This window comes from Pinus tabuliformis, chromosome 4_2 (genome assembly GCF_031772625.1).
Source record: "Pinus tabuliformis cultivar Carrire ecotype Pingquan chromosome 4_2, CPIR1, whole genome shotgun sequence".
NCBI classification, from domain to species: domain Eukaryota; kingdom Viridiplantae; phylum Streptophyta; class Pinopsida; order Pinales; family Pinaceae; genus Pinus; species Pinus tabuliformis.
The window spans coordinates 816186767-816196479 of NC_142304.1; positions in this window are offsets into that span (position 1 = coordinate 816186767).

Sequence of the window (9713 nt, forward strand, 5' to 3'; positions counted from 1 at the left end):
CCAAGAACATGCATCACCCCCACAGAAGTCTCTTATTTCTTTGTATTAGACTGTGCTACGTAGCCACTTTCGGTCTTGAACGACAATTCTTCACCTTATGTGGTTTAGCACATATCCAACACTTTAATGGCTTCTTCCTCTTCGACTTGTCATTCGATTTTGAAGCACCATCTTTCATAGTTTTCTCCTTCGGCTTATCGAACTTCTTCTTTTCTCATTAGAAGCTTCATCATAATGCTCCACCAAATGATCTACAGCCGTAAAAGCTTCTTCAAGTGTCTTTATCTTCTGCCTCTTCACTTCATTGTGTGCCCAAAGTTTTAGCCCTATAACAAAGTTGAATACTTTGTCTCTCTCCGCCATGTCCGGAAGTTCCAGAACCGCACTTGCATACTCTCGCTAATATGCTTGTAGACTTCCCATTTGCTTCATATATTTTATCTTCATCCTTGCTTCCCAAGTTTCATCCTGAGGACTGAAGTGGGCCTACAAAGCTTTCTTCATGTCTTCCCATGAAGTTATGTCGTCAGCACTGCCATTGGCAATCTGATCCATCCTTCTTCGCCACCACATCTTAGCATCTTTCGTCAAGAACTGAGTAGCTACTTTTACCTTAGTCTCCTCATCAGGCAATCCCAAGCGTTCCAAGTATTGCTCCATGTCCCATAGAAAATTACCAAGAGTCTTCACATTCCTTGTACCATCATAAGATTATGGTTCCTTGACTTTCACATGAGACACTCCTCCACCTGAGTTATGTCTCACGACCTTCTTCAACACTATGATCTCGTCCTTTGCTTCGTTAATAGATTGCTGCAATTCCAAGATTTTTGCCAAACCCTGGTCTCTCACTTTCCCAATCTCTTTGACTTCTTCTTCTAGTTGTGTATACTTCCATTCAGTATACTCGTATCGGTCTCAGAGTTCATCGAATTCCTCTCTCATCTTTGCATTGCCTTCTTGATCCTTCGTGATCTCGGCCATCTTCGAAGTCCAGAAAGAATCCAATTCTTCCATCCTTTCCAATACCCTGTTCATGAAAGCATCACCTACATTGTGGCTAGACTCACCCGTCACAATCTAAGGTTCACCTGCCATCTCTGCCATCAGCTTCCTTCTTTGTGATCTAGTATAGACCATTCACCATTCACTAGGTTCCCATGCAAAACCCGAATCAGCTCTTGATACCACCTGTTACGAAGTAACAATGAGTTCAGCTTCTTTCACTTGCACTTCACCTGAATCAGCTTCAATACTTCAACACCAACTCTTATACCACCTGTCACACCCCTACACTGGCAATACTCTTCCAACCACACTATAGCGAGGTGCGGCACCATCGACCCTTTTCTTTTCACCAATGCTCATGGTCATGGACTACGCCTAACATTCGTACTAAGTTTATTTATTCTTTACCAAGTATTAAGTTATCCTTTATACACGATGAAAACCATGAACATTCATCATAACAGCATTAACATGTACAAATGCACAACAGTATAAAGGGAGGGGCAAGTCCCCAATGTGAGTCTGCCCGTATATCAATATATATAAATCTTCAACTTTCAAAGTACAAGTTAAATCTTGGAGGAAACCCCAAATTTACACTTAGCCAAATTTTACATTCATCGGCAAACTTGGTTACCCAACTCATCGGCACCTCTGAATGGTCACCGCATATTCTGCCCAACTCTCCGTTTACTCCCGAATGCTTTCGTTCAGCTCATCGAATGAACCGTGTCATTTGCCCAACTCAGGCGCGCTCCCCGTGTCCATGTCGCCCAACTCAGGTGCCCTCCACATGCCTCATCACACCTTCGTTCACCAAAACTCAGCACTTCGTTTTGTCCAACCAGTCAACAGGCACACCTCTGTGTCGCCTCACACAAACCACTCACCCGAACTGAGCACGCCCTCCACCAGTCACCCTTTCACCCGGTCGCACCTTCGTTCGGCGGGCGCTCGTCATGCAGCCCTGCTCGAACTCATTCAACTGTCCAGCATGTTTCACCTGGCCACTCAACGTTCACCCAACACCTAACCAGGGTCGCCCTCCATTCACGTTCTATCCACCTGGTTCACCCGTCGTGCGAGTTCATCGCACCTGCGCCTTGCGCCTTTGACCGCAGAACTCTTGTGTCCAACTCGCACTTCGCACTTGTTGTTCACTCCAACTGTGATGCCTCTCCACCACAAGTCGACCTCCTATTCATATGCTCGCCCGCTCGTCGTTTGGGCATTCGGCTGACCCATTGTTCCAACATATGCCCTTCGGCCTGTCCATTGTGTTAGCTTGTCGGCCCACACGTTATGATGTGTGGCCTCCCCACCAACTTGTTGGCCCGTCCATGGGACCGCCCAACCTTGACGACTCTCACCCATTGCTCAAGTCTGCTCGTGGGCTTGAGCTACCCACTTGCCCACTATAAGTCCGCAGCTTTGGCATTCTCCACGGTCGTCCTCTCACCCATTCCATCTGTAGGTCGCTCACTCGTCGTGCCTTTGCCAACCGTAGCTCATCCGTCCATCGTTCAACTCACTCGGTGGGTCACCTGTGTCGCCTGTCCATCGTGACAAACGTAGGGCATTACACCTGCGGTCCGTTGGGCCACCAGTGTGGGGCAGAGGGCTGTGGACAACCTCCGCCCCACCCAGGCAGACGAGCAGCCCATGGGGGTGGTGACATGATTCTCAGAATCACCCCACCACCCCCATGGGCATTTGGGCCACCAGGCTGGGGCAGAGGTTGTCTGCAGCCCTCTGCACCTCCCCGGTAGCCCAACGGCCAACAGGGGAGAATCACCCCGCCACCCTCGTGAGCAGTTGGGTCGCCAGGTTGGGGCAGAGTGCGGGATGATTCCTGGAATCACCCTGCCACCCACGTGGGCCGTTGGACTGTCGAGGTGGGGTGGAGGCTATCCGTAGCCCTCTGCCCCACTGCGGTAGCCCAACAGCCCAGAGGGGTGGCAGTGTGATCTTCCAGGAATCACACCGCCACCCCTGCAGACCTTTGGAACCCCGGGGTGGGGCGGAGTGATTCTGATTCTGTGAATCACCCTACCACCCCCATGATTTGTTGTTCCGCCAGGGTGGGGCTGAGACTATCCATAATCCTCCGCCCCACCTTGCCGGCCCAACTGCCGACAGGGGTGGCAGGGTGATTCCCAAAATCACCTAGCCACCCCCGTGGGCTGTTGGTCCGCTGAGGTGGGGCAGAGTCTGTCAGCAGCCCTCTGCCCCACCCCGATGGCCCAACGGCTCGTGGGGGTGGCAAGTTATTTCCTAGAATCACCTCGCCACCCCTGTGGGTCGTTGGGCTGCCAGTGTGGGCCCTCCGCCCCACCCCAATGGCCCAACAGCCTGCAGGGGTGGCAGGGTAGTTCCCAGAATCACCCCACCACCCCCACGGGCTGTTGGGTCATCGGGGTTGTGCGAAGGTTGTCCGTAGCCCGCCGCCCCACCCCAGCAGCCAAATGGCCTGTAGGGGTGGTGGGGTGATTCCTGGAATCACCCTGCTACCCCCGCGTGTCGTTGGGCTGCTGGGATGGGGCAGAGGCTATCCATAGCCCTCTACCCCACCCCAACGGCTCACGGGGGTGGTGGGTGATTCCCGGAATCAACCAGCCACCCCTGCGGGCCATTTGGCCGCTGGGGTGGGGCGGCGGGCTGCGGACAACCTCCGCACAACCTCGATGACCCAACAGCCCGTGGGGGTGGTGGGTTGATTCTGGGAACTACCCCACTACCCCCGCGAGCCGTTAGGCCATTGGGGTGAGGCGAAGGGCCCACACTAGCGGCCCAATGACCCACGGGGGTGGCGGGGTGATTCTAGGAAATAACCTGCCACCCCCACAAGCCATTGGGCCACCGGGTTGGGGCAGAGGGCTGCTGACAGACTCTGCCCCACCTCGGCAGACCAACGGCCCGCGGGGGTGGCTAGGTGATTCCGGGAATCACCCTGCCACCCCCGTAGGCAGTTGGGCTGGCAGGGTGGGGCGAAGGATTATGGATAGCCTTAGCCCCGCCTTGGCAGAACAACAAATCATGGGGGTGGTAGGGTGATTCACAGAATCAGAATCACTCTGCCCCACCCCAGGGGTCCAAAGGCCTACAAGGGTGGCGGTGTGATTCTTGGAAGATCACCCTGCCACCTCTCTGGGCCGTTGGGTCGCCGCGGTGGGGCAGAGGGCTATGGATAGCCTCCACCCCACCTCAACGGTCCAACAGCCCACCATGTGCTACTGGCTCACCCTACCCGGGCACCCTCCGCACATAGGCCACACCTTTCTCCAACCCACACTTCACCATTCGCACCGTCGGGCACTCCTAACCATGGGCATTCCACATGGTTCACCCACCGGCCTACCGTTCGGCAGGCACACACATCTGCGTTGCCCTACCCAAATGCACTGTCACCGTCATCATTTGAACCTACCTGCCATGTGGGCTCATGCACATCACCAATCTATGTTCACCGTAGAACCCTTCGCATAATACTTCGCACTTTTCACTTGGTTGTTTATCCAACTTTCCTATCACATGTATATACAGTTGTGCCAACTTGTGGGGGCATTTGGCCAACCCACCAACCAATACATAACTCGTCGGCTCGTTGGTGTGAGGACGCTCAGTCAACCCACCAATCTTATGTTTTTCCCATCATTTCACCACTTCAACTCATCGGCCCACCGCCAAGGTGACACGTCCATTGTTTAATTTAGCTCGTGGGTGCACCCATGCTCACCCACTATAAACTTGCAGCTTTTCTAACTCGTCGCCCTTACTTCACCTTGCCAACTCGCCGAGTTGATCTGTGCCCGTGTCACGCCCATGTTAGCTCGCCAACTCGCCTAGTTTACTGTTCAGCTTTCCCAGTGAGCACGCCCACGCGTCGCCACAACCGCAGGGCGTTACATCCCCCCCTACCCATGGTCATTGTCATCCTCGACAATCTGACTATCCATTGTAACTTCCTGTCATATTTCGCAATCTTTCGCTTGCATCTCCAAAGTGGGTCCTCCATTTCCCAGCTATCCTCCTCTGGTGCATTCTTCCATCTGACAAGAAATTCCCGTCATATGTGACTACGAACCCTGCTGATCGACATTCTAGAATCTTGTCCATCTCAAGGTTCAGCTTATCCACAATCATGGCTGGTCCCCTCGGTGGTTTCACTCTCTCTGGATGATTGGCATCAAGTCTACATCTCTTCAACTAACTGATATGGAAAATTGGATGTTTCATATGCATATTGTGCAGAAGATATAGCTCATAGGCAACTTCCCCCACTCCCTTCTTAACTCAAAATGGCCCCTCATATTTCCTCATCAACGATCTCACAGTCCCCTTAGGTGGCTGAAACTATTCTCTAGTAATCCTGAGGAACACCATGTCTCCCACACTGAAGTGTGCATCCCGTCTCTCTTTATCTTCCCATTTCTTCATTCTCCTTGCAGCTTCGTGCAAGTGCACCCATGCCAACTCCAAGGTCTCATCCCAAGCCTTCATGAACTTCTTTGCATCAGGACTTCTCAGCAAACCTCCCATCACTATGGTATGCAGTGTGACTGGCATCTATCCATTCACCAACTCAAATGGATTGTACCCTGTCGCAGAACTCTTTTGTATGTTGTAGTTGAACTGAGCCACATCTAAGTGTTCAAGCCAATTCTTCTGATCAACCATCACATAATGTCTCAAGTAATCCTCCATCAATGCGTTGATCCTCTCAGTCTGTCCATCTGTCTGCAGATGGTAACTCAAACTCATCAACAAATCTGTCCCGACTAGCTTGAACAATGTGGTCCAAAATCTGCTTGTAAATCATGGATCTCTGTCTGATACGATGCTCAATGGCATACCCCAATACTTCACTATGTTCTTGAAGAACAACTCTGCAGTCCTCTCGGCTCCACAAGGCATCTTTGTTGGAACAAAGACAACATACTTGGAAAAACGATCAACCACGACCATGATCCCATTATACCCTTATACATGTGGCAACTAAGTGATGAAGTCCATCAAGACACTCATCCACAGTCTCTCAGGAATCAGTAAAGACTGCAACAGACCTCCTTGCCTCTGAGTATCTGATTTGTCCTGCTAGCAAATGATGCATGTATGTACATACTCCTCTACATCCTCTCGCATCTTCTCCCAAAATAATCCTCTCTCTAGCAATGCCAAAGAATGACGCTGCCCTGGTTGGCCAGCCCATGGAGAATCGTGGCACTCCTTCAAAAGGTGCCTCCTGAGTTTGGATGAATTTGGAACATAGGGTCAGTTTCCAAAGAACAAGAATCCATCTCATAGAAAGAACCTTCATGTCTTCCCCTCCTTTATCTGCTTCACTATATTCTGCACCTGAGTATCGGTCTCAATACTTTCCTTGAGCTTATTCTGCATCTCTTCTGACATCTGAACTTGACTCCTACTTCATGCTACCCGGTCTTCTCCCTCCAATGCTACTAGTTGTCCCTTCCTGCTAAGGGCATCTGCTACCGCATTGAGTCTCCCCAGTCTGTACTCAATATTCATGTCAAATTCTGCCAAGAAGTCCTGCCAACGAGCTTGCTTCGCTGACAACTTTGGTTTCGATGCAAAATAACTTGCTGCAACATTGTCCGTCTTGACAACAAAAGGCTTCCCAATCAAGTAGTGCCTCCATACATGTAAACAGTGAATGATCACAGTCATCTCCTTCTCATGGACCGGATACCTTCGTTCTCTATCCTGCAACTTTCGACTCTTGTACGCCACTGAATGCCCGTCCTGCATAAGAACCCCTCCTATGGAAAAATCTAAAGCATCTGTGCGTACCTCAAACAGTCGCTCAAAGTCCGGCAACTTCAGTATCAATGCTGTAACCATCCTCTTCTTCAAATCATCAAATGCCATCTGACATTTGTCCGTCCAACTCCACCTCTTGTCTTTCTTCAGCAGGTCTATCAGTGATGATGTCACCTTGGAGTACCCCTCTACAAACTTCCGTTGGTAGTTGGTCATGCCCAAAAACACCCTCATATCATGGACATTCTTCAGTTCAACCTAGTCCTCGATCGCCTTCACCCTATTCGGCTCCATCTGTATGTACCCTTGACCCACTATGTGTCCAAGGAATGGAATCTTGGTTTGAGCGAACATACACTTAGACTTCTTCAAGTACAACTGATTCTTCTTCAGCGCCTCGAACACCAATGCCAAGTGCTTCTTATGATCCTCCATGTTATCACTGTACACCACTATATCGTCCAAGTACACTACTACGAACGAATCCAAGTATGGACGTAGAACATCATTCATCAAATTGCAAAATGTAGCAGGAGCATTGCACAACCTGAATGTCATGACAAGTAATTCAAAGCTACCATACCTTGTTACTATCACGGTCTTCCTTTTGTCTCCTTCAGCTATCCACACCTGATAATACCCATGCCTCAAGTCCAACTTGGAAAACACTTGGGCCTTCGAAAGCTTGTCGAAGCAATCTACAGCTAACGGCAAAGGATACATGTTCTTTATCGTCTTCTTGTTAAGACCATGATAATCACAGCACATCCATAGTTCACTCGTATCCTTCTTTCACTATAACAATACTGGAGATCCATAGGGGGACCTTGAAGGTCTGATGAAACCTGCATCAGTTAACTCCTTTAACTATCGTTTCAACTCCTCCAACTCAGGTCCTGACAACCAATAAGGTGCTTTAGCAAGAGGTTGCTTCCCTGGCTCAAGCTCAATGTTATGGTCCCCTGCATGCCTTGGTGGAAGTGTTTTCGGTAGCTCATCGGGCATCAAATCTACATACTTAGCAAGCACCTCAGAAATCTCAGCTGGAACAGGCATCCCCACTCCATCATCACCTTCAACTCCTTTGAATACAACCACATATGTCTCCATGTCTGACTCCCACATAGCCTTCTCCAAACTCAGTGCAGAAACATGCTGCACCTTAACTTCCTTCCTTTGCTTATGAGTAGGCAAAGTCCAAGTCTGTGACTGTCCAACCAACATCACCTCATCACAAAAGGGGACAATAATTTCCTTATTGCCCTTCAAGAAATCTTGCCCCAATATCACATCAAAATCATTCATCTCCATCACCGTGAAGTCCAACTAACCTTGCCAGTCTTTTATCTGCACAGGCACTTCGTGTGCCAAACCCGCCACTTTAGCTCTAGAGTTCACCGCCTTGACTTCCACATTTGATGGGAAGATCATCAGTCCAACCTCTCTTGCTAACCGTGTCATCATGAAGTTATGAGTGGCCCCCGTGTCCACAAGAGCTTGAATGGTCTTGCCATGAACCATCAAGTCTACGAAACCCAGACTGTTAATCCATGATTTCTCCATAACTTTTCCCTGCATATTTTCCTGTTCTCTGCAATTTGCTCTGATACCACTTGTCATGCCCCCAATTCTTTTTTCATAAATTGGCTTTCATGCGGCATCGGCTAAGTACTTAACATGTTCATTTGTTAACTTACTTTCCAAACTACGCCTAACATTCATCATTATTAAACAACATATTAATGTGCGGAAACCATTAATACAACATTCAACATTCAACAACAAGAGAACACATAAATCATATGCATATAATAATCTTTATTATAATATCATATTTTTACAAGTTTCACTGGGAGACAAGCTCAACCGGCTTTTTACAAATTCTTGAATGATCGTGTCATTTGTCCAAATGGGCGCACCACCATGTGCTACCGGCTCGCCCTACCCGGGCGCCCTTCGCACATAGGCCGCACCTTTCTCCAACCCACACTTCACCGTTTGTACCATCAGGCACTCCTACCCACGGTTGTTCCACACGGTTCACCCACTAGCCTACCATTCGGCAAGCGCACACGTCCGTGCTGCCCTACCCGAACACGTTGTCACCATGATCATTTGAACCTATCTGTCATGCTGGCTCATGCACATCACCGATCTATGTTCACCGTAGAACCCTTTGCATAAGACTTTGCACTTTTCGCCTACTTATTTATCCAACTCGCCCGTCACATGTATGTACGGTTGTGCCAACTCGTGGGGCGTTTGGCCAACCCACCAACAAATACATAACTCATCGGCTCGTTGGTGTGGGGGCACTCGGCCGACCCACCAATCTTATGTTTTTCCCATCATTTCGCCACTTCAACTCATCGACCCACTGCCAAGGTGGCTCGCCCGTCGTTTAAGTCGACTCATGGGCGCACCCATGCTCACCCACTATAAACTCGTGGCTTTGCTAACTTGTTGCCCTTACTTCGCTGAGTTGATCTGTGCCCGTGTTAGCTTGTTGACTTGCCCGGTTTACCATTCATCTCACCCGGTGGGCACGCCCACGCGTCATCACAACCGCAAGGTGTTATAGCCGGGGTGGGGCTGGAGGTTGTCCGCAGCCCTCCGCCCCACCCTGGCAGCCCATTGGGGGTGATTTCAGGAATCACCCCGCCAACCTCGTGGGCCGTTGGACTACTGGGGTGGGGCAGAGGATGTTCGTAGCCCTCTGCCCCACCCCGGTGGCCCAATGGCTCAAGGGGGTGGCGGGGAGATTCTGGGAATCACCCTGCAACCCCCACGCGTTGTTGAGCTGCCAAGGTGGGGTGGAGGTTGTCAGCAACCCTCCACCCCACCCCCATGACCCAATGGCCTGTGAGGGTGGGGGGTTATTCCCGGAATCAGCCCGCCACCCCCGTGGGCTGTTGGGCTGCTAG